At 40.1% G+C, this 25,254-nt stretch overlaps 1 protein-coding gene across 2 annotated transcripts in view; it reads right to left on the bottom strand.

Moving 5' to 3' along the window:
- Nucleotides 1-25,254, bottom strand: part of LCP1 (lymphocyte cytosolic protein 1 (L-plastin)) — an 89,554-nt gene that overhangs the window by 53,213 nt on the left and 11,087 nt on the right. Inside the window, exons 3-5 of one of the 2 annotated variants that reach the window (XM_011939869.1) lie at nucleotides 18,507-18,591; nucleotides 8,718-8,781; nucleotides 6,927-7,041 (exon numbers count right to left, since the gene is read on the bottom strand). The gene's annotated coding sequence lies outside the window, so the exon portion shown is untranslated. Of the gene's footprint in view, nucleotides 1-6,926; nucleotides 7,166-8,717; nucleotides 8,782-18,506; nucleotides 18,592-25,254 lie in introns of those variants that run through there. The other variant, XM_011939882.1, reaches the window with a different exon arrangement.

The following is a 25,254-nucleotide window of genomic DNA, read 5'->3' as shown; positions in this document are numbered from 1 at the left end:
GAATGGGTAGCACTTGCCTGATTTTATAGAGGATGAACTTCAGAGGCTCCAGAGACTTGCTCAAGCTCCACATTTCCTAAGAGGCCAGAATATAAATCCAAATCTGTCTCTACCTTTGCTCCCATTTCTTTATACCACATTTGCCTCTTTTGTGCCTGGGAGCTGCAGACACTCAGCTTTAAAGAACTGGTGCTGGAGATACGATCTGGAGGAAGAACTGCGTGTGGTGACCAGTAGGGTGGGTACGGAGGGAGGAGAAAAACTGTGTGAACATCACCAGGTGGATGAAGTATCACAACTGTCATTCTCAGTGGTCACAGAAAAGAAACAGAATTCATGATATTTTGAGGAACAGTCCCAACATGAATGACAACAAGAAAAGGAAAAAATCCAAAAAGTTCTCCAAGGTGCCTACCGTATTCCATCTTTCCAAAGGGGAAACTTGAACACTGTTTATTAAGCATTAGAAACAGTGGGGGAAGTTCAGTTCGCATTTTTAAGATGAGGAAAGGGTGCTCAACAGTGCAAAACTGCATGCATGATCTTCTCTTTTTTCCTTACTCCCACTTTGTACGTATTACCTAGCTTTCTCTATAAAGAATTTGTATCCCACTCTTTGTTCAAGCTGGCCTTTCTGGTGAGGGTGATATGAGCCGATGATGTCAAGGAGGTACAAAGGCTCTACTTTTTCAATGTTACACCTGAGATTACTAGAGGCTGGGAAGGGTAGGGGGAAGGTGGAGGACAGGAGAGATTTGTTTAGATACAAAATTACAGCTAGACAGGAGGAATAAGCTCTCATGTTCTATAGCACCATAGGATGACTACAGTTAACAGTACATAGTTTTAAAATAGCTAGAAGAGAGGCTATTGAATGTTTCCAGCACAAGAAATAAAAAATGTTTGAGATGATGGAGATGCTCATTACCCTGATGTCATCACAAGACATTGTATGTATTTAAACATTACTAGGTACCCCATAAATATATACAATTATTATATGTCAACTTAAAAATAAATAAAAACTTGGCCGGGCACAATGGCTCAAGCCTGTAATCCCAGCACTTTGGGAGGCCGAGACAGGCGGATCACGAGGTCAGGAGTTCGAGACCATCCTGGCTAACACGGTGAAACCCCGTCTCTACTAAAAAATACAAAAAGCTAGCCGGGCGAGGTGGTAGGCGCCTGTAGTCCCAGCTACTCGGGAGGCTGAGGCAGGAGAATGGCGCAAACCCGGGAGACAGAGCTTGCAGGGAGCCGAGATCCAACCACTGCACTCCAGCCTGGGTGACAGCGAGACTCGGTCTCATAAAAAAACAAAAAATAAATAAAAACTTAAAAAACACTTTCAGGATGGAAGCTATATTGAATGCACTCACATCTATTATAATCTCATGAATTATTATAAAAAGGTTTTTATGGAAAAAAAAATTGCACCTGAGGTTAATAAAGATTACTTCTAATTTTAAACTTTGCCTTAGTCTGTTTAAGGAATGCTGAATAGGGAAAACATGCAAATTTTATACAAATAACATTTGTGTATTCTTTTACTTCACACATTTGGATACACAGCTTGGATAAATTTTAGTGACTACTACTAGACTGAGGAAACAAAATGCAGGGTATTATTTAAATACAAGGTAATTTTTCCATTAATTCACTTCCCTCTAGAAAGTACAACCAGAAAAAGAAGGAAAGCAAATTATCCAGGAGATTGCAATTCACATGCATAATTAATCTGCCTGCTGAATTTGGTGTCGGCTTTTCTGCTATGGAGAACATAATCTCTTTTCCACTTTAGCTTATCCAGTCAAGAAGGAGTGTGTGAGTGAGTGTGTGTGTGTGTGTTTCTGTGTGTTTGTGTGTGTGAGAGAGAGAGAGAGGGAGACCCTCCCTTCTGTCCTTGTAACCGATGCTGAAACAAGAATCAATGCTGCAACCACAGAACTGTGGGTTTGCTAGTTCCCCAATTTAACATAGCTTTTCCTTCCGCCAGAAAGAACAACTGACCATCTTTGAGAAACAGGCTCCTTGTACTTGTAAGTGGGGCTGACACAGCCATGGCTCTAAAGTTGAGCAAAACTTACTTAAACCCAGTAAGTGGATCACTTTTACTTCTCTTCTTCCACTAACATTTAAAACAATGTTTCATTCTTTCTCAGTTTTTAGGACACCTATATTTGGCCATTACTATACAATCATAGATATGTGTGCTTGGGTATAAAAACCAGAATGTTTAATCTATTCATGTCTATCAGTCACAACAGACTAGAAAATGTGAATGCCACTCAGCTAAAATTATTCTAAACTTTAAAGGCCGGGCATGGTGGCTCCCACCTGTAATCCCAGCACTTTGGGAGGCCGAGGCAGGCAGATCATGTGGTCAGGAGATCGAGACCATCCTGGCTAACACGGTGAAACCTGTCTCTACTAAAACTACAAAAAATTAGCCAGGCGTGGTGGCAGACGCCTCTAGTCCCAGGTACTTGGGAGTCTCAGGCAGGAGAATCGCTCAAACCCAGGAGGGGAAGGTTTCAGTGAGCCAAGATCGCGCCACTGCACTCCAGCCTGGGTGAAAGAGCGAGACTCTGTCTCAAAACAAACAACAAACAAAAAGACTAAAAACCTTTTAAAGTTTCTGAGGGTGGAGATCATGTTTTGTGACCCGTGCAGAGGCCTATAATTGTTAACAACCAACTAGTACTCAGTCAAGTGTACAGAGGGACTGACTACTGATACTGCTGCTGCTGCTGCTGCTTCTGTGATGACACAGAATAGTCTGTTTAATAAAAGCACTTATCATATAGATGCATTTATTTGGGGGGGATTATGATTATTTGGGCTCAACTTGAGGGCTTCGGTACAAATAAGTACCATGGTTTGCTCCCTGTTTATCTCAGGAAGTTGCCTTGAAATTCAACAGTTAAGACAAAATTGATCCAATTGTAGAAAATAAATAAAACTCGTGAATGAATGAACTTGCCTTCAAATATGAAAAGGACACCAGAAACTACCTCACAGGTCTGTATGACAACTAGATGCTTTTATAGGATTAAAGCACTTAGAAAAACACCTGATTCAATGTAAAGATTAGCTGTTATTATTAGGATGATTAATTGAAACTTCTCCCACTCCCCCCACACCAATATCTTACAAGATGGAGCAGTTATGAAATTTCTGGGCAGACTGATGTAAGCATTGAAACTGACAAACCAAAACAACAGGAACAGTCAATAGTATAAGGCAGGAAGTTGGATCAGAAAGGAACTGAGGAAAGCAACAAGGAGATGCCATGTGGGGATCACCATGGCCACAGCAGCTGTAGAGAGATATCCCTAGGAAACCAACATCCAATCAGGAGGTGACTTCCAAGAGCCTCAAAATGAAGACACTGTGGAACATCACACTTTTTTAAGAAGTGCGTTTCCACCTTGGCAAAACAGGAACACTTGAAACTCTTCATATCTGCGGACACTGATTAGTTTTATATTTTGATGGGTTCTAATTCTAATTTTTATTTCTGCAATGTTCAATATACAGATGAAATAGTATCATTTCTTTTGATATCTGTAAGTTGGGAAACTAGCAGATAAAAAAACACTAGGAAGAAAATTAGATTAACTGAAATAATGTCACTCTGCTGTAAAATCTACTATTAGTCATAAAATCCAAGCCTTTATAATCTTACTTTATAAGTGTTTGACTCTTCATAAATATAACCTTATAAGCAGATATCTTAATTTTATTTTACCTAACCTGATTTTAAAATTTGCTTGTCATCTCTCCTGTATACACAGAAGGGCCTGGACTCTTTAGGTAACAAGGAGAAATTGACTTGAGAATTTTCTGAGAATAATCCAAAGTGACTACATAAAAGTTAACAACTGCTCTTGTGTTCTTTGTCATCAAAGAGGCCCATTATCGGGCATACAGTTTTGGCAAGGGTAGCTAAGTTTTGGCCCAACCAATGTATTTATACTAAAATAATGAGATTATAATTTTGTCTGTTTGCTAGTCATTGTACATTTTTGAAAATTTCTTGAGGTCAATGTCTATATGATACTTTGAAGCTAAAATGAGACTAGGGCTTTGGCAAAGCTGAAGCATGCTAGAATGCAAAATATTAAATTATTGTTGTATCTTCATTCATAGCAATAAATGGAAACTCAGTAAATATTAAGTTAATAAGTGCAATCAAAGTCTTTCATGCATATGTAAGAAGCTGAGAAAAAATACTTGTGACAAGTTTTCAATTCAGTAATTACCATTAGTATCTACTATGTGCCAGAAAAGATAGAGAAGGAGCTCAGGTCTGTCAGCAAATAAGGACTTGAAACTAAGACAATATGATTAATGCTATACTTACTCTAAGATCAGAGTATTAAGCAAATGCACACCCAAGAAACATTTAGTGGGGGCAGGGAGAAGATGGGAAGGCCTCTAAAAGGTAGGTTTCTTGAAGTCAGCCTTGAAAAATGATCAGAAGTTTTAAAAATAAAGAAGAATGCAATAAAGCAACAGTTGGAGTGAAAAAGGGTGAAAGAGAATGGAACTTTCTGGTGGCTTGTGGTCTGGTGCACCAAAATGTGGGTTAGCAGTGGCGGGGGAGGGGATGGGGTAGTGGGAGGTTGAACAGAAGGAAGTGACAAGAAATAAGATTGGGGAAGTGGGTTGAGGCAAGTTTGTAAAGGCACACAATTCTTTAGTAAAATTATGCATTAATTTAAAAATAGTTCTTCCTCCCATTAAAAATGTTTATAAATGTATTACAAAGTTTTTCTTCTCTCTCTTTTCTCTCTTTCTCTTGCTCTCTCTCTTTCATCCTCTCTCTCTTAAAACTGTGAGTGCCAAGATCTTGTTAGCCAGATTCAACAAGAAAAGTCTACCAACACCTACCTCTGAGAAAAATATGCTGGCCTGGAAGGGAGGATCTGTAACAGACCCAGTCAGTAGGAGCCTGAAATCCTGACCATCTACTGCCCCTCACCCTAACTGCCCAGTGACCTATGGCCAGTTCCTTCAACCATCTAGCCCATTCCTTATCTCTAAAGGTAGTTGAGAGGATTAAACGAGGTGATGCATAAAGAAGAGCTGCTTACACTACGTGCTTACAATTATTGAGTGCTATTATTAATTTCCCGTCCTCTCCAAGTTAAAGGGTTACATTCAAATGAGACTAATTGTTGGTCTTTCCTTCCCCAAAGGGTTCAGAGATAGAATTATAAATGAAGTTAAAGCACTGAAATTGTTTCCCAAATTACCGATTGTTTCAAGGCATAATTTACAAAAGAGTCAAAAATTTAAATGCTACAAAGAAAAGCGTCTCTGGGATTGCTAAGGAAATGTCCTCCTAGGCACAGCTCCATCCCACCACAGCAGTGCTTGTTTAAAGGACAAGACCTAGAAGATTTTTCCCCTCATGTTCCTGGGGGTGAGCTGGAATGAAGAGGAATATCTTCATAACATTTGGGATTGATGCTTTAGCAATGTAAACTTAATTTTAAACAGGAGACCTTTTTATTTTGAATTAACTTTCTCATAATCCTTTTTATTCCTTCTTAAATATAAGAAAAATACTGACATTCCTTCGCATTCTAATTTATTTTATTCTCACTAATAGTTTTACTTAAAATAAGATACAGCATATTTTTAGTCTGTTCTTTTCTGGGGTTCAAGTCCCTCTTCTCTCAATTTCACATTTTTGCTTATTTGAAACTATTCAAGTGACAAGTGCAAAGTAACATTGGTGGTCACATTTTGCAGTTTCCAGAAATTCACATTTATAGGTAAATGATTAATTCCATTCAAATTTGTCTACACAGACATTCTTTAAACAATTATTCTTAATGGAAACCAAATAGAAACGTATGACAAATGTATGTAAATTCAAAATCAAGATGTGTGTGGATAAGCCACCTTTATTTGTTTACTGATAAATAAAGGTGGCAGAGTAATTTTAGAAAACAAGTTGCTATGTTAAAGAAAAGTTCGGTTTTGATAAATATCCTGAATAATGTTTCCATTTCCAGTCTGAATGGCTTTTATGGTTATCATTTATCAACGGTTCTTAGTGTTATATGATAGTGGTAATTAAGTAAAAGCTTATACTACAAAATTCGAAATGTCTATGTTTGGGTAAAGTTTCTGCAATGCATATCCCATATCAACTGTATAAAAATTTCTATTGTAGATAAAAAGCCTTTCTCCCAGAATTTGAGTGAATATTCATTGGTATGGTCATAAGCATAACAATTCAGATAATCCTACAGAAACACTACAATTAAGCATTACACAAATTGCTTTTATTTTTAGAAAACAAACGGAAAAGAGAAAAGCTCTAATTCCATGTGGTTATAAAGCACACCCATTAAAAACCCTTGGCGCCAAAAATCACTCAAATAACCAGTATCACATTCAGTAACATACGACTAAAGATATTAATATATCCACTAAAGTACTTGTAAAGAAGTTTTTTAGAAAAACAGAACCGCAGGAACTAAAATTAAACTACCCCCATTAGGCCAATAAGCAGTACAATCTAAATTATCAATACACGCTTTTCCTGAAAACATTTTAAAGAAGATAAAAATCACAGCAAATAGCCTTCCTGAAATAGAGCAATAGAAATAAACCGGAACATGGTTTGGTTTTAAAAGGAAAAAGAAATCTTAATTTTGGATAGGGGTGATAACTGCAGATAAGTTGAGAAGAACCCAGCCCGGAGAACAGAGGTGCTCCATCTTGGATGGCCACACGAGGTGGCAGCAGATGTCCTGGCCAGTTAGACAGAGGCAGGAATCACAGAGTTCTCAGGTGACATGCTCAGATGTCTAGTCCCCCGAAGGCAAAACCCACAATCCACAGAAACAGTGCCAAAGGACATCACAAGCACTTAAAACCAACAAAAACACATGAAGAAAATTTACCTTGTAGGAAAAAAGCTGTCCTTGGTAGTACTGGTGGATGACCAGGAACCCCTTCTTTCTGGTCTGCAGAGCAGCTTTGTCAAGCCCGGGTGTGTGGTCACAAGGCAGGAAGTGACTAGAATGACAAATCATCAGCCAGGAAAGAAAAAGATTTTGTCTTTATAAGGACATTTTAACTTTTTTTTTCATGTCCCCGCCCCACCAAAAATCACCTGACAGAACAGGTCACACTGAAATTCAGACACCTCCTACCACTTCCTCTTTTTTTTTGAGACAAGGTCCCGCTCTTTTACCCACCTCTTTAGAAGCATTTTTGTCTCTCCCTTTCTCCTCCAGCTGTCTTTAAGTAGTCCCTGGTCTACTTCAACCTTTCTGATTCTAGATAGCAAGGCAAGGTCAGACTGATAACTTGACTTCTTTGACTCCAGTTGCAAAAGCAAAGCCCAGGTGGTGCCTACCTACTTACAGCAAAGATCAACAAATTATTCATTTTCAGTGAAAGAGCCAGAGAAAAAGGTGGCAAAACACGTGAAACAAATGAAAAGGGATTTCCTTGGGAAAGCCCCACCCCACCTGCAATCAAACCTCTCTGGAGTCCTCCAACAGTGATCTTATTGGTGCAAACAAAACAGAATGATCTCTTTAAGTGAAGGACATGAAAAGGAAGGTTACTAGATTATTTACTCATTCTTTTATTTATAGAACATCTATGTGCTCGGGATCTCTTTAACCCAATTAAGTATCTCAATTATTTAAGCGTTTCCTATAAACAGCAGCAGTAGATTGCACAGGCAGCTGTTATATTTAAACGGGTAGCTTAATTCCTTCTTACAGGCAGGAATTTTTTTGAATGCACATTTTATAAAATTAGCAGGTGGTGGCAGGGGAAGCTCTATTCTGTACCCAAACCCCAGATGCTTGAGGGCAAATTCCTATCTTCAAACGGAGCATCCTCAAGTGCTCACGACCGTTGTGAAGACTGTGGCACCCTGAGTTATGCTGACTAAATATGAGGCATGTCTCCACATTGCCTGGAGACTGTGTGCGGTTCCAGCAGTCAATCTGCTGTTTAGGAATGACGGTGTGTGGCTGTGCTCCCAGGTCAGATGCTGCGCTGAAGATACCTGCTCCGGAGTCCACACACATCCGTGTTTGCTGGGCCACAGGCCTCTCAGTTGGTCACGGTATTCTGACTGGTCGGAGGGCTGCCCTTATATTTCTTTTGCTTTTTTGATTTCTCCTGTAGAAAGTTCCTGTTTCTGACCTTAAATGTTAAACCAAACTGTTCTGGTTTATCTACTTCATTAGCCAGTGGTGTGGTGACCTCATCAGAAGCCCACGGGGGCTATCTTGAGGAACAGGGTGGGCGGAAGAACAGGATGAGACGGTGGGGATTCTAGAAACGGTTCACCTCACAGAGAGCTATCAGCCCTCCTGTGATTTCCCAGGGAAGAGTCGGGGGGTGAGGGACTCTTTTTTCTCCATTGCACAATCACTCCCAATTCATAAGTTGCAGAGAACTTTCAAGAAGCACCTAAATTCTTTCAGGACACCAGAGGAACATCCATGCGTTGCTGTTACACCATTGCTCACACTACAAAGCAGCAAAATACCGTCCTCATTCGGGGCCCTGCAGCAGGACTCTGTAGATAATGTCCTGATCGTCTTACAGATACAAGGGGTTGTAACTGTGGACCTCCCTGATCTGGTTCCACATCCTGGTGGTTTCAGGATGGCATAAGGGCCCAAGGGTAACACTTTATGAAGGGTAACATATATTTATTCCTTTACCTTGGAGAAGGAAAGTGCAGTATGCTGTATCTAGTGGTGCCTGGTCATCTGAAGCCAGAGGAATCTATAAAGAAGAGCAAAATATATTTGTGCATTGGTTCAACAAGTGTTTGCATGCCTGTCTGAGTTGGCGATTCAGAAATAAATAAGACACAATTGCTGTTCTCAAGGAGTATAGTCTAGTGGAGAAAAAACATGTAAGTAAATAAATGCCATCTATAACAGAGGGGTAAAAAAGGCAGTGTGATATCAAAGCGGTTGCAGCTTTGAGCAGAGGTGATGTCTGTTAAGTGAAGAAAAGGATTTAGGATTCCAGGCAATGTCTAGGTTGTAGAAGATGAAAGGCACTGACTTGGGTGCTGCTTACAGACACCCAGTTAATAGAGTCGTCTTCTACCCTAGCATCCATGGCAGGCACCCATACCCCCTCAGCCACATCCTGGCCGGCACCATTGCAAGCCCTGCCCTACTCCCTCAATCTTAATCTCTTTATCTGCCTCTCAGTGGTGTAAGTGTACCCAGTTTCAGGCAATTGTTTAGGTCCTAGACCCAGACTTTTTCAGAGAAGAGTATTTTATTGCTGTTGGTGTTTTAAATTGCTTGTACAGCATAATAGTAAACAGAAGACTGACTTTTGGTTTTCTTATGTTTTTATGTTCTCTACAGACAGTGCGCCCCCTTATGGCCTGCAGCCGGAGTGGACTCTCTCACCCCACCCTCTAGGAGCCTCCACTGCCAGTCCCTGGCCTGGGTTTTGCCTTCCTCTAAGCCCTACCACCCTCTCAGACTTCATCCCACCCTCTCCTGCCCAGAAGCCTCTGGCCTCACTCCCAGATACCAGATCACCTGCTACTCAGACCTCTGAATATTGCTGAGGAAAACCACAGAAACACAAACTTGGAATGCTAAAAAGTCAAGATGCTTGACTTCAAATTACTTCTCATAAATACTTTTATTCAATTTTATTAAGTCTTGAGAACAGGCATTCTCAACCTGGAGTCCATAGACCCCTAAAACTAAATGCATAATTTTGTGTGTATGTACTTTTTTCTGGAAGAAGGGTCCATTGTATTAGTAAAGAGATTACAGACCCCCCAAAAATTGGGCATTTATTCTAAACTCTCTCCTCTTGCCTCAACCTTCCACTCCACCCTCCTATGCTTTGTCCTGGCCCAAGATTCTTCTGCTGCCCCTTCTTGACTAAGATGATCCAAGTGGTCTGGTATGAGCTTCCCCTCTACTCTCAAAATATCCACATCTTCCTCCTCTTTCAGTCTTAATGGAAGCAGCATTCTTCTTTCTTCCCAAGGTCAGCGTTTCATTACTATCTCATTCTTAATCTACTTCCTTAAATACCTTGCTCCATCAATTATCCCATGTTTTTCTAGCATCTTAATGCTAGCATCTTCAGCTCTCTCCACTTCCTCTCCAGGCACTCACAGGATTTGTACAAAGAGAAAAACACCTTTGCTTCACTCTACAGCCCACCATTATCCCCATATATGATGGGTAGGGAATGAAGATGAATTAAGATGGGTACAGTCCCTGCTGTTGTAGAATGTCCACTATAGTTGAAGACACAGACAAGGAAAAAAGGCAAGCGAAGAGTTATCTACTTGGAATCACGACAGATGAAAAGCAGCATCCCTGGTAACACGCAGCACTAACCCAGACGTGGGGCCTGGGAGGCAGAGAGAGGGAGCATCAAAGTGGTGAAGAGTAAAGAATCTGGGCCAGCTGGCTGGGGTCAGACTCCAGTTCTACTGTTGTACTAGCTGTGTGATCTTGGGCAAATTGTTTACCAGCACTGGCCTCAGTTTCCTCATCTAGAAAATGGGGATAAGAACAGTGTCTATTTGATACAGTTGTTGCAAGGGTTAAGTGAATTGATATATGTAAAGAACTTAGAAGAGTGCCTGGCACATAGTATATGCTATGTAAGTGTTAACTAATCTTTTAATATTTACATCAAGCTCTGGACTAGACCCCTAACATACATTATTTCATTTATTCCTCACAACTCTATGAATTAGGTATGATTATTAATATTTGTTCTTTAATTTTCAAAATAATGGCTTCATTGCAATATGCTTTACATACCATAAAATTCACCTATAAAAAGTATACAATTGAGTGGTTTGTTGTATTTTAATAGAGTTGTGCAACCATTACACTGTGTAATTCCAGAACATTTTCATCATCCCCAAAAGAAACTGTACCCATTAGCAATTCCTCCCCATTCACCCCCATCTCCCAAATTCCCAGCCATAGCCAACCACTACTTTATTTTCTCTCTATATAAATTTGCCTATTCTGGACATGTCATATAAAGGAAATTACACAATACATGTTCTTTTGTTATGAGCCTCTTTCACTTAGCATGTTTTCAAGGTCCATCCATGTTGTCATATGTCAGTACTTCACTTTATTATTTATTCTTTTATTTTGAGACAGGGTCTCACTCTGTCGCCCAGCCTGAAATGCAGTGGTGCGATTATAGCTTGCTGAGGCCTTGAACTCCTGGGCTCAAGCCATCCTCCCGCCTCAGCTTCCTGAGTAGCTGGGACTACAGGCACACACGATCACACCTGGCTAATTAATTTTTTTTTTTCTAGAGAGACAGGGTCTTGTCATGTTGGCCAGCCTGGTCTCGAATTCCTGGGCTCAGGTGATCCTCTTGCCTCGGCCTCCCAAAGTGCTGGGATTACAGACATGAGCCACTGCACCTGGCCTTCGTTCCTTTTTATAGAAGAATGACATTCCACTGTATGAATATATCAAATTTTATTTGCTCATCAGTTGATGGATATTCAGATGCTCTCTATGATTTGATATTATAAAAAATGCTGCAGTTAACATTTGTGTACATTTTGTGTGTGTGGACATATGTTTTCTTTGATTTATTAATCAAAGTAATATATGTATTTAGTTTTAGAAGTCAAATATTACCTCAAGGCTCTTCATGAAACACCAGTCTCCTGACACACTCCTTCTCCTCTGATTCCATTCCCTAGAATCAAGTATTTTCAACAGTTTCAGCTAGTTCTTCTGTTGTTTTGTTCCATATTTCTAGAGTTATGCTTATGGAATATCTTGATTAGGTTCAGATACATATGTATATACGTATATATCTGTTCATATATTTTTTCCTTCCTACTTGAGAGATAAATATTTGAGCCTCTCACATCCCCCAGTCCAACATACACATGGTAACCTTCCCATCATCCTCCAGAACAGTTTACAATATCCTTTTAGTTAAATCGATACTCAGTTTTTACAGCGACTCAAAATATTCATAACTGAGTTAGGAATATTTTGCATTATGTTTTTGTATCTTTTTTGATCTGCTAGGTTTCTATGTATATATTACTAATTCTGTATAAACTCTCCAAAAGAGCTAAAATACAATTTAAAACATCAAGAAATTATTCCATCCCTTGTTTCCCCCTTGGAGAGGACCTTCCTCCTTTTCGGTCCTGCTGCCCAGCTGCCTTCTAGAAGCTTCCCTTCCTCATCACTCTGGGGACCCCTTTATTCTCCATCTAGGCTGAATCTCCTATTTCTGTACCACACGCCATCCACTTTCTTGGTCTACTTCCTTGTTTAAATGAGCATATCCTCTAGTAGATTCTTGAGAAAGAGTATATGGAACATAAATTTCTTGAGACATTTTATAGTTGAAAACTATCTCCATTCTTTGAAGTCTACACTGGAAATCATTTTCTTGGAATTTGGAAGGAATTGTTCCTGTGTGTTCTAGGTTCCAGGGTTGCTGTTGAGACATCTGATATCATTCTGACTTATGGTCCCTCTCACGTCATTTTTGGTTTCTCTCAGAAAATTTTTAGAATTTTTTTAATGACAGGTGTTCTGAAAATTGTTGGTGATCTGTCTTAGTGTAAGTCTGTTTTCATCTACCATGCAAGGTACTCAGTGGTGTTTTCTAATTGGGAAATTCAAGTCTCTCAGTTCTGGGAAATAGTTTCTCTCTCCATCTCTTGTCTCCTTTCCTCTGTTTCCTATGCTCTATTTCCCTGCGATTACATTTATTTGCATGTTATGCCTCTTGGATTAATCTTCTAATTTTCTTTATTTCCTCCCATCTTCTGCCTCTAAGCCTTCCTATTCTACTGTTAGAATTTTTCTACATTTTCTTCAAAACTTCCATTGAATGTTTTATTTCTGCTTTCACCTCAAAATTTATCTCTTAGTCTGTTTTGTGCTGTTATAACAAAATATCTCAGACTGGGTAACCTATAATAAACAGAAATTCATTGGCTCACAGTTCTGGAGGCTGGGAAGTCCAATATAAGGTGCCAGCATCTTATGAGGGTCTTCTTGCTGCCTCATTCCACGGCAGAAGGCAAGAAGGCAAGGAAGCAAGACTGGGACAAACTTGCCTTTTTATAATGGCATTAATTCTATGTGGGCAGTCACTCCTTTAAGGCCTCATCTGTTAATACTATCACAATGGCGATTAAATTTCAACATGAGTTTTGGAGGGGACATTCAAACCGTAGCAATTGCTAAAAACCCTTTTTTCCTGCATGTTTCTTTTTTTAATTTTATATAGCAACATGTGTGTGGGAACAGGGTGGGGAATGTCTTACTGCTCCTTAAGTAAACTTTCTACTAATCTTCCTATTTTTCAAGTCCCTCTTGCACTCTGCCTCCAAAGGTATCTGGTGCCTCAGAGTACTGAGCTTTGCTGAGTGCCCCTGGTGGGATATGAATTACTTCTCTATGGCTTCTCTCATTATAGGCTTGGAATTCAGCTTTTCCATATCTGTTAAGGCTAGTGTTATCACCTATTTCATGGTCTCCAACATACTGCTGACATCTCTGGTATACTATTGGCTCATTTGATATTGGTCTCACGTACTAGACTTGGAATTCCATGAGGCCAAGTGCTGTGTTTGCTTTGTTAACTTCTAAACACTGTATCCAGCGTTTCAAAAATGTTTGTTGAATAAATTATGAAGAGGACTAAGCTGAGACTTGAAGAATGACATGGAAAGGAAAGGTGGAAATGTACTATAAGCATAAGGGAATCGCATGTGTGAAAGATCACAGGTGGGAGAAATAAAAGTACATCAAAAATACGACCAAAGCTGGATGCTACTGTGGTTTAAGAGTGCAAAGCTGGGGGAAAGTGCAGACAAAGAGAAAAACTGGAGGATTTTGCAGAGACCGAGTCATAGAGGATCTTTTAACTGTGTTTAGGAGTTTGGGCTTTACCCTGTGTATTAATCAGGGTTTTCCAGAGAAACAGAGCAATAGGATATATGTCTGTGTGTGTGTGTATGTATTTATGCATGTATGTATATGTATAAAGAGCTTTATTACAAGGAATTGGTTCATGTGATTAGCGAGGCTGACAGGTCCCAAGATCTTCATAATGATTCAGTAAGCTGGAGACCCAGGAGAGCCAGTGGTGAAGTTCTAGCCTGATGGCTGGCAGGCCTGAGACCCAGGAAGATCCAGTGTTTCAGTTTGAGTCCAAAGGGAGAAAAAAGCCAAAGTCTCAGCTCAAAGGCAGTCAGTCAGGAAGAATTCTCTCTCACTCAAGGGATGGTCAACCTTTTTGCTCTATTCAGGCCTTCAGCTGATTGGATGAGGGCCACCCACTTAGGGAGGGCCATTTGCTTAACTCAGTCTACCAAGTTAAGTGTTAACATCACCCAAAAACACTGTCACCAAAACACCCAGAATGATGTTTGACCAAATATCTGGGCACTCCATGGCCCAGTCAAGTTGACACATAAAAAATTAACCATCACACCCTGCAAGCAACGGGGAGCCATTTTAGGATCCCTATCTACTTCCTAGGGCTGTTTTAACAAAGTACCAAAAACTGAGTGGTTTAAAATCACAAAAATGAATTATCTCACAGTTCTGAAGTTAAAAATCGGGAAGAACAGTGTTGTAGGACTGGTCCCTTCTGAGAGTTGTGAGAGACAATTTGTTCCACGTCTCTCTCCCAGCTTCTGGTGGGTTTGCTGGCAACATTTGTCATCCTTGGCTTATAAAGGCATCACCCCAATTTCTGCTTTTATCTACACATTTGTGTCTACATTTCCCCTTTTTAAAAAAGATGACAGTCATATTGGATCAGGGCCCATCCTAATGATCTCATCTTAACTTGATTGTCTGCAAAGACCCTATTTCTAAATAAGGTCACATTCACAGGCATTTGGATTTAGAACTTCAATATTTTTGGTAGGACACAATTCCTAACAGTCATAAGTGGAAAGTGACACAATTATACTTGAGTTTTAGAAAAATCCCCCTGACTCCAGTGAGAAGAGTAAGATGACAAGGACTATAGGAAGACTGGGGAGAATAAAGACTGGCCCATCCCAGAAGCCTTTGCCTTGGCAGGGCATAAGGTGATGATGGTGGCAGTGGGATAATTATACGTGGGTGAATTCCAGAGACACTTGATAGGCAGAAAGGGGAAGAAAAGACTGATTGACTATGGAGGGAAAGAGATTGAATATGGTGGAAGGAGCATGGGAAACTGGGTGGTAGAGAGTAGTAACATTCAATGAGATGAGGAATTCAGGAGGAGGGGTTTGGACAAGAGGATTATGAATTTAATAAATGCTACCTTTGTTCATTTGCATAGAATCTCTGTTGGGCTGCTGTTCTCATCACTCTTCTGAAACTGGACTCTATTCAGTCCTCAATGTCCTTGTTTCTATACAATATTTGACACTTAACAATCCTTTCCTTTTCCAATTTCTCTTCTCCATGAACAATTATTCATATTTAAGTGAAAAATAAACAAGTCTATTTTGAAATTCTAACAATCTCCAATGTCTAAAACTGAAGTCATCATTCCTTTGACAAAGAAGCTGCCCTTAGCCCATCTCTTCCTTCCTTCGTTCTGCCGAGAGCGGACTACACCCCCAGGACAGTCCAGAGTACTCCTTGAGTCCTACTTTTTATTTTTTTATTTTTTATTTTTTGCAATTCCCACATGTGGTCAAAGTTTCATTTATTTTTCCCTTATAGTATTTCTTGGTTTTGTTCTTTCTTTGCCACTTTTGCCTTATTATCACATTTGGATTAGCTTCCTGATTTCCCTGTTTTTTGCCTCACTGCTCCTCTCTCCATCCTGCATAGCAGCACCACATGACTCTTCATAAGGCTACGGTTTTCTCCCTTCACTCTCCTGCTCCCTATGCATCTGAAGTTACTCATTGCTGCTAGAAAAATGTCCAGACTTTGCCTCAATCCATCTTCCAAGCCTCAGAGCAACAACGTAAGCCCTCTCATGCCTTCAGGCTGGCCTGTCCTTGACCCTCTGGAAGCCTGGCACATTTCTCATTATGCCTGTGAGATTTTTGTGCTCACTCTCCCTGCCTGTCTCTCCACTCCCCTTGTCTATAAATCTGAATCATTCTCCTAGAACCAAGAACAGAACCAACTACATAATTTGTGGGCCCCAGTGCAAAATAAAAATGTGGAGTCCTTTGTTTAAAAATTAGGAATTTTTAGACAGTGACAGCAGAGCATTAAACCAAGTGTGAAGCCCTTCTGGGCACAGGCTAGGAGGCTAGCCTGGCCAAGAATCTTCCCTTGACCACCAATCTATTCTTTCCCGCTAAAGCCTATAGTACTTGTTTATAAGACATTCTTGATACTTATTGCATGCCACATTGGTCAACTAATCTTTATGACTATACATCTGTATGTGTTTGTTGCATTTTTATTCATTCATCAAGCTCTTATTAGGATCGTACCATGTACCAGGTACTCAGAAAACAAACCTAAAAGACTCAGTCTTATAAATTCTGGAAGTTTGCAATCAGGGAGGTTACCAAAGATAACAATTATAATACCTTGTGATAAACTCTGGTAGAAAGATGCATAGGGTACCAAAAGCAAAATGACAGTAAAGTGCCAGGTAGGAAGGCATCTTAGAAGAAGGATAGCTGTAATCACAATGAGATGTCACGTCACCCCTGCTAGGATGGCTATTATCAAAAAGATAGAAGGTGAGCATTGGCAAGGATATGGAGAAAAAGGGAACCCTTGTACACTGTTGGTGGGAATGCAATACAAATTAGTATAGCCATTATGAAGAATATGGAGGTTCCTCAAAAAATTAAAAATAGAACTACCATATAATCCAGCGGCCTGTGCACTCTCACACAGGCCTGTGCCCAGAAGGGCTCCACACTTAGTTTAAGGCTCTGCTATCACTGTCTAAAAATTCCTAATCTTTAAACAAAGGACCCCACATTTTTATTTTGCACTGGGGCCCAAAAATTATGTAGTTGGTTCTGTTCTTGGTTCTAGGAGAATGATTCAGTTTTATAGACACAAGGAGTGGAGACACAGGCAGGGAAAGTGAGCACAAAAATCTCACAGGCATAATGAGAAACGTGCCAGGCACGGCAGAGGCATATGCCCAAAGGGAATGAACTCAGAACAGATACCTGCACTCCCATGTTCACGGCAGCATTATTCACGACAGCCAAGATGTGGCTGTATCCAGCATCAACCTAAGTATCCAGCATCAGATGAATGAATAAAGAAAATGTGGTCTATATACACAATGGAATACTATTCAGCTTTAAAAGAGGAAATTGTGTCATGTGTGACATCATAGATTAATCAGGGGGGACATTATGCTAAGTAAAATAAGCCTGGCACAGAAAGACAAATACCGCATAATCTCACTTTTATGTGAAATCTTAAAAAGTTGACTTATAGAAGCAGGGAATAGTTGAGCAATGTAGGGAGGGTAAGAAAAATGGGAAGATGTTGACCATAGAGTACGAAATTTCAGCTAGATCGGAGGAGTAACTCCTAGAGACCTATTGTACAAAAGGGTGACTATAGTTAATGTACCATATCCTTGAAAATTGCTAAGGGAGATTTTAAATATTCTCATGGGAAAAAAATAAGTATATGAGGGGATAGGTAAGTTAATTGGCTTAGTTTAATTATTCCATAATGTATACATACATAAAACATCACACTGTATACCATAAACATATGTATTTTTTATTTATCAGTTAAAAAAAAGACGACGATGTACAGCTGGGCCTCGAGAAATATATAGAAGCTGGCCAGATAAAGGAGGGAGAAAAGTGATGAAGCCCATTTCGAACAGAGGGGCCAGCATATATGAACAGAGTGGGATGCTATATACATCTCCCAACTGAAACGTCAGCTTCTGGAGTACAGGAATTGCACCCTTCCACAGCACCTAACATGGTGTGTTGCACGTAGAGCAATTTCAATGCATATTTCATTAGTTGAGAAGGCAAGCCGATTCTATAAACAATATGGCATTTTAACATTAAACCAAAGAGCTAAAGTAATTAGACATTTTAAATAGATATCTAAAATTCATTCTTGAAGCACAATATTTCTTCCAGAGAGTTTATATACACAGCTCTCATATGAAGGTTGACTTTACATCTGTTTAATGCTAATTTGACTATCCCTTTCTGATAACAATGTAACAAAAGTTAATTATAGTTATTATTTTCAGGTAGATTAAGAAAGAAAGAGGGCTGTTCATGATTTGCAATTTTTTTTCATAAAATGTCAAACACATAAAAATGTTGTCTCTGCAGTATTCCTATGTATTAAAAAGTGGAACTCAGCAAATGATGCAGTCTACAACCATTTCAAAAGCAGAAAATTCACTTACCTCTAGCTTATAACAACTCCCTAGATATCCCTAGATATTCACTGACAGTTTACAACCCATTTGCATTAACAGAGTCATTGAAACAGATGCCAGTTGAAATTAATTGTGCTACTTACCTTCAGTTTCCTAAGCTGGAAATACAGTATTTCCTCAACTTTTATAAACAGATATGATGCTGCTGCTGAGACAATGTTTGAGAGTCTTCCAACCACCAAGAATACAAATATAGGAACAAAGGTTTTAAAATAAGCACACAGAAAACAAAAGAAAAAAAGTATGAACTAAGTAATTCAACAGGAGAGTAAAAAGGTAAGTCATGAGCGTTTTAACAATGCTCATGTTAAAAGGTGAAAAAAAACGATAAGAAAAATATTTGAGAGCATGGTACATAGAAAAAGCAAAAGAGTCCAGGCATGGTGGCTCATGCCTGTAAATCCCAGCACTTTGGGAGGCCGAGGCGGGAGGATCACTTGAGTTCAGGAGTTCAAGACCAGCTTGGCCAACTTGGTGAAACCCCATCTCTACTGAAAATACAAAAATTAGCAGGACATGGTGGCGCACACCTGTTGTCCCAGCTACTCGGGAGGCTGAGGCGGGAGAATTGCTTGAACCCGGGAGGCGGAGGTTAAAGTGAGCTGAGATCGCGCCACTGCACTCTAGCCTGGGTGACAGAGTGAGACTCCATCTCAAAAAAAAAAAAAAAAAGAAAAGAAAGAAAAAAAGAAAAAGAAAAAGACTTCGAAGCAGAAATCTTGAGACAAACCCTAATTCCAGTATATACCAACAAGCCTAGAGTAAGGCATTTTTCCTTTTTCTCAGCTAAACTTGTCTGTACATTGAAAAAAAGACCACTTGCATCACAGGGTTACTTCTAAGAATGCATGAGGAGATGATATATGTGTTAACATCCCTAACACAGAGGTCATAATTAGTGCCAAATTTTAGTTGAATCTGAATTTTATAAATTGTGATTTATATAAAATGATTCATTATGTCATGTTGCCATCAAATTCACTCATTCAACCTTTTTGTATTAAGACTCAAGTAGGATTCATTTTGCATCTGTGGGATATCCCATGCTGGGTGCCTTAATCCATCACATGTAATACTTCCAGCAAATCTAGGATACCCATAGGTGGCATTTTTCTCTATTGTAAGGTAAGGAAATTGAGGTCCAGATGAAAATTCTTTGTCTTATTTGCCGTTGCAATATAAAAATATTTCTGGCCAAGTTCTCCATTCCTTAAATAGAGATATGAATCAGCTGCTAATTTTCTATAAACTAGGCCAAAGCATAGTCAACATAGCTCCAGTGAATTCACATGACCAAACTTCCTTATTTCAATCACTCTTAGTACTTTTTATTAAGCGAGTATTTACTGTGTATAAGAAAATGTTAAAGACGACACAAAACAAACATAGGTAAAAAGAATCAGGAAATTTGATCAGCAGAGAGTGAAACTATGAAATGGGCCATTTTAGGTTAGTTTGGTAGCAGAAAAATGGGATGGAGGGGACATGGCTGGAAACAAGAAGGGTTAAGAAACCATGGCTGTGGACAAGGTATGAGGCATAACTGCTAGGCCTGGGATTGTGGCAAGGGGCATGGGGAGCAAGAGGCAAACATAAGATATATTTCAGAGGCTATTGAGGGTAAATGAGAAGGACAAGTCAAGGATAATTTTCAGGTTAATTATCTGCCATTGGATGCTTGGATGTTTGTCCCCTTAAGCTCATGTTGAGATTTGATCTCCAATGTTGAAGGTAAAGCCTAATGGGAGGTGTCTAAGTCATGGGAGTGGATCCCTTATAAATGGCTTGGTACTACTGAGGAAGTGAGTGAGTGAGTCCTTGCTGTTGGTTCCCATAAGAACTGGTTGTTAAACAGAGTCTGGCACCTTACCCCTCTCTCTTGCTTCTGCTCTTGCCCTGTGATCTCTGCACACCAGCTCCCCTTTGCCTTCCACCATGAGTGAAAGCAGCCTGGACCCTCACCACAAGCAGATGCTGGCACCATGCTTCTTGTACAGCCTGCTGAACCATGAGCCAAATATGTCTGTTTCTTCATAAATTGCCCAGCCTCAGGTATTCCTTTATAGCAACACAAATGGACCACGACATCATCTAAGGAATTTAGGGAGTGGTGATGCCCTGGACAGAACTGTGGCATTTAGGGAAGATAAAGATGAAATCCAATGGATTACAATGAGGTCGAGGCAACACTGAAGATAGCTCAGGAGAGCTGGCCTGTGGATAATGCAAGGTATGCATCCAGAGCTTAGTGCTAGGTCAGGGCAGAAGATACAGATTGCAGCCTCATCAGCATGGAGATGACTACAACTGTAGGAAAGAGTTAACTGTCTAGGAGGAAGCATTGGATGCAAATGAGAACAAGTTTAAAAACCGACATCTAAAATTGCGAGAGGGAAAAAGAAGAAGAAAGGCCCATTTAACCAATTTTTGGTGTGCACTTTAATGGAATGCATTTCAATAATAAAGGACTACCTTTTATTCCTGTTTTTCTGTGCCCAAGAAAAGATAAGTATCAGTAAAGGAGGAGGCACAAGCACTATACATTCTGTTTAAGAAAAATTATGTTCAGGGCAAGAAATTCATCGCTAAAAATAAAGTCCCTTGAATATCAATAACCCATTTCCAATTTACCAGTGTGTAAGATCTGCTTCTATCATCCAAACCTGGGAAGTGTCCAGCAAATCTGAGGACTTGCTTCTGCCTACAATGACTACAGCCTCGAAATTCATTCACTCCTTTCCTCATTCATCCTACTTTCCACAAGCTACTCAGCCAAACTTTGACAACCCAGTGGCGCATCAGGCAGACATACTCTCTGCTCTGGTGGAATTCATAGTCTAGCCTGTGACAATCTGCAGCCTACCTCTTTCCTATACAAAGTAATCAGGATTGAACCTCAGTGACATTTAACTAGTTCTACTTGTCTTTCCCATTGTCCTTTGGCTATGTACTTTTTATAGATGAAGGCAGGGTGCCTGTTAGTCAGCAGAGGGAGGTCTTCTTTTAGACGAATTATGAGGTAACCACAAAAGGTGATAAATATATGCGCAAGTGGCCACACATTTTAACCCAACTGGTTGAGGGGCTCCCACGACCACTCTACAGGGCTGTGTCAGCAGTCTACACAGCAGGGGGTTTCAGACTTATGAAGGCCGCCTGCTCCCTTATGAACTCCAGTCAAAGGAATGAGACCGTAGGAGGGAAAAGGATCCTCTCACCTCATCTCCCTTCTCATTGCTCTTTCCTGTCTACCAAGAGAAAGGAAGGATATGGGAAGAGAAACAAAAACATCTTCTAATTTTTAAAAAAAACAAGTACCAGGATGAATAAAACATGGACTCTCCAAAATTGCTTTTGGTAGATTTAGCAAACCTACTGACCTTAGAAACTTTCATTTTATAATTGTCCGGAGATAGAAAGCAGTGCTTCCGAATAAGTGGATAACTCTGCCTGTCCCAGTAGGCGCCATTGGTGAGCACCCAGGGTTGTTTTAGTCTCTAAGTCATTTCCCTGCCTGTGGTTTCAATCAATGTCAGATACCTGCAGGGGTCAGGCAGGTAACTCAATGAAGTAAAATAGGTTGCATAGATGTCACAGGGATTGCCACACACTGGAAAATATAAGTCTTATCTAAAGGTAACAGCAGAAAGAATGTAGGCTTGTTTAAGAGAAACCAGAAATCTGGATTTTTACATAAAAAGTTGTCTGATTTTTAATATACTGGCAAAATGTTTTCAATTAAATATCAAGTTGGCTAATCTGTAACTGACTCATCCAGACATCACTAATTTACAACTTCTGGTCTATGGCAAGTTTGCAATGTTTGTATGGAAACATGGAAGTCATTGCAGGGTCAGAAACAAACTTTAGCATTTACAAAGAGAGCAAAAGACTTAAGAATGCTGAAAGAACATAAAGAAGGTGCATACAATTGTAATTATGTGTTTAAAAGAGAGATCATTTAAACACATAAAAATAAATGGTGATGAAATGAGTATTACTGGTGCATATGGAGTGAATGGTTGAACAGTAACAATAACACCGAGAGGCTGATAATAAATCATGCAAAATGTTGAAATGGGCTTGATCTATGCAATCATCATCATTAGCTAGAAACTAGGAAGAAATCTTTGGTGTGGTAAATATTGGATGACTAGTGTTCATTTAGAAGAAGTCTAGGAATTTTGAGTAACATATCATGGTGAATTGCTGCTAAAAGTTGTTGCCAGGCCTGGATGATTCCACTGGTTCAACGACTGCTTCACCAAAATTTGTCCTGGGGCTCCAGTGCAGATTCATTCATCCATTCATTGATTTGTTCAACAAATACATGATTACTTACTGTATCTCAGGTACTTTTAGAGGCACTGGAGGTGTAAATGCATAAATAAGACATTAGTTCCTAACCTTATGGAATTGACATTCCAGTTGAGAGACACACACAATATTTAAGATAACTAAGTACGTATTAGATAGTAATAAGTCTTAGGGAGAAAAAAATTAAAGCACAGAAGGAGAATCTAAGGCTATGTGTGTGTGTGTGTGTGTGTATTCAGGGTTGAGGGTGGTGTATTGAAATTCTTAGTGATGTTACCAGGAAAGGCCTTTCTGAGAAAGTGACATTTGAACAAAAACAGGGAGGGAAGGGCAGAGAGTGAGGGAGTGCAAGTGGAGCAAGCCCTGAAGATATCAGGGGTAAGAGAATTCCAGGCACAAGGAATAAGTGCAAAGGCTCCGACGGAAGAGTGTTTCATTTTCAAGGCCAATGAGAAGAGGCAAAAGAGGGGTAGAGTAGTAGCAGATGAGGTCAGAGAGGCCTAATCCCACAGGGCGTTGCCTTTTACAACAGGGGAGGCAAGAAGCTATTGCAGGGAGGGTGGTCTCATCAACAGAGTTACAGGATCTGATATACATTTTTAAAAATATCTTTCTAACTGCTGTGTCATGATTAAATCAAAGAAGGGCAATGTTAGATGCAGGGAGACAAATTGGGAGGCTGTTGAATAATCTAGGTGAGAGATAATGTGGCTTGGACCAAACTCTTAGCAGAGGAGACAGAAGTTGCCAGATTCTGTGTACATTGTGACAGTAGAGCTGATAGGATTTGCTGACAGATTCTTTGTGGCATATGAGAAAGTGAAGAGTTAAGTATAAATCGAAGGCCTTTGGCCTTAACTACTAGAAGGATGGAGTTGCCATTAACTAATATGGAGAAGACAGTTCGAAAAGATATGAAAATCAGGCCTGGGGATGGAGAATTGCAGAAGCTCAATTTTAGACCTGTTTATCCTATTAGGTATCCAATCAGGAGATCTGAGTAGACAGTTGGATATAGGTATCTGGAGGTCTCACTGTAGATACTAAGTTGAAGTCATCAGCATATCGATGGTATTTAAAGCTGTGAGGGCTGGGTGCAGTGGCTCATGCCTACAATCTCAGCACTTTGGGAGGCTGAGGTGGGTGGACCACATGAGGTCAGGAGCTTGAGACCAGCCTGGCTAACATGGTGAAACTCCATCTCTACTAAAAACACAAAAATTAGCCAGGCGTGGTAGCGCACACCTGTAATCCCAGCTACCTGGGAGGCTAAGGCAGAAGAATCGCTTGAACCTGGGAAGCGGAGGTTGCAGTGAGTCGAGATCATACCACTGCACTCCAGCCTGGGTGACAGACCAAGACTCAGTCTCAAAAAATAAAAATAAATAATAAAGCTGTGAGGTTGGCTGAGATCACCTGTGGAGTAAATATGAAAGAGAAGGGAGGGTGGTAGCAGGGTAAGGGGATAATAAAACTATGTATTAGGTACACTGTAAACTACTCTGGTGACAGGTGCACTAAAATTTGAGGCTTTACCACTATACAATTCATTCATGTAACCAAAACCCATTTGGACCTCTAAAGCTATGGAAATAAAAAAGAAGAAGAAGAGATAAACTTCAAATTCTGGGGCATTCCAACATAAGAGGTTAGGAAAATAAAGAGGAACCACCAAAGGATACTAAGAAGAAGCTTCCAGAGAGGCAGGAGATAAATCAGGTGACTGTGATGACTTAGAAGCCTAAAGAAGACTGATCTCTATAGGAGGAGAGGGAGCCGCCTCTGAAGAGCTGCTGATAGGCCATGTAAGAGGATGGAGAACCAACTGACCACAGAAGACACAAACATGGAGGCCTCTAGGAACCGTGTAAAGATAGTTTGATGGAAGAGTGAAGCTAAAGTCCCACTGGAACGGTTTCCCAAAAGAATGAGAGGAGAGACCTTGGAGACAGTAATTGTAAACAATTTCAGAAGATGTACTGTAAAAGGAAGAAGAGAAATGTTGAAGCTGGCTGAAAGGGGAAGTGGGCTCAAGAGTTGTTCTTCTTTTTTAAGAAGAAAGAAATAGCAGCATATTTCTATGATTCCAGGAATTACCCAGCAGCAGAAAGAAAGGGTTGGGGTGGCGATGGAGACAGAGAGAGACGGGGCGAGAGAGAGAGAGAGAGAGAGATGTGTGAGAGCAATTTTCTTGAGTAGATGAGAGGATAAGATCTACTAAACAAGTAGAGGACTTGACCCTGGCTAGCTGCAGAGACAGCTTATCCACAAGGGCAGGAGAGAAAGCACAGTAAATGGTCACAGGCACTGGGAGGTGCACCTGGGGAAATTCTTTTAATTGCCCCTATTTTCACAAGGAATGAGGCTGGGGAAGGAGCTACACAAGGGCTGTAGTGAAAGGAGAGTGTCTGAAATAGTGTCTAGGAGTTTGGAAGAATGAATACTTTGGGGAAGATGGTATAATGGCTGAGTAATATTCAAGGCTAGTGATGATCCGTTTAAAAATAGTTTTCC

Source organism: Colobus angolensis, unplaced genomic scaffold (genome assembly GCF_000951035.1).
Source record: "Colobus angolensis palliatus isolate OR3802 unplaced genomic scaffold, Cang.pa_1.0 Scaffold101, whole genome shotgun sequence".
Classification (NCBI taxonomy): domain Eukaryota; kingdom Metazoa; phylum Chordata; class Mammalia; order Primates; family Cercopithecidae; genus Colobus; species Colobus angolensis.
Note: the sequence above shows the minus strand (reverse complement) of the source record. Positions and strands in the feature narration are given on the sequence as shown.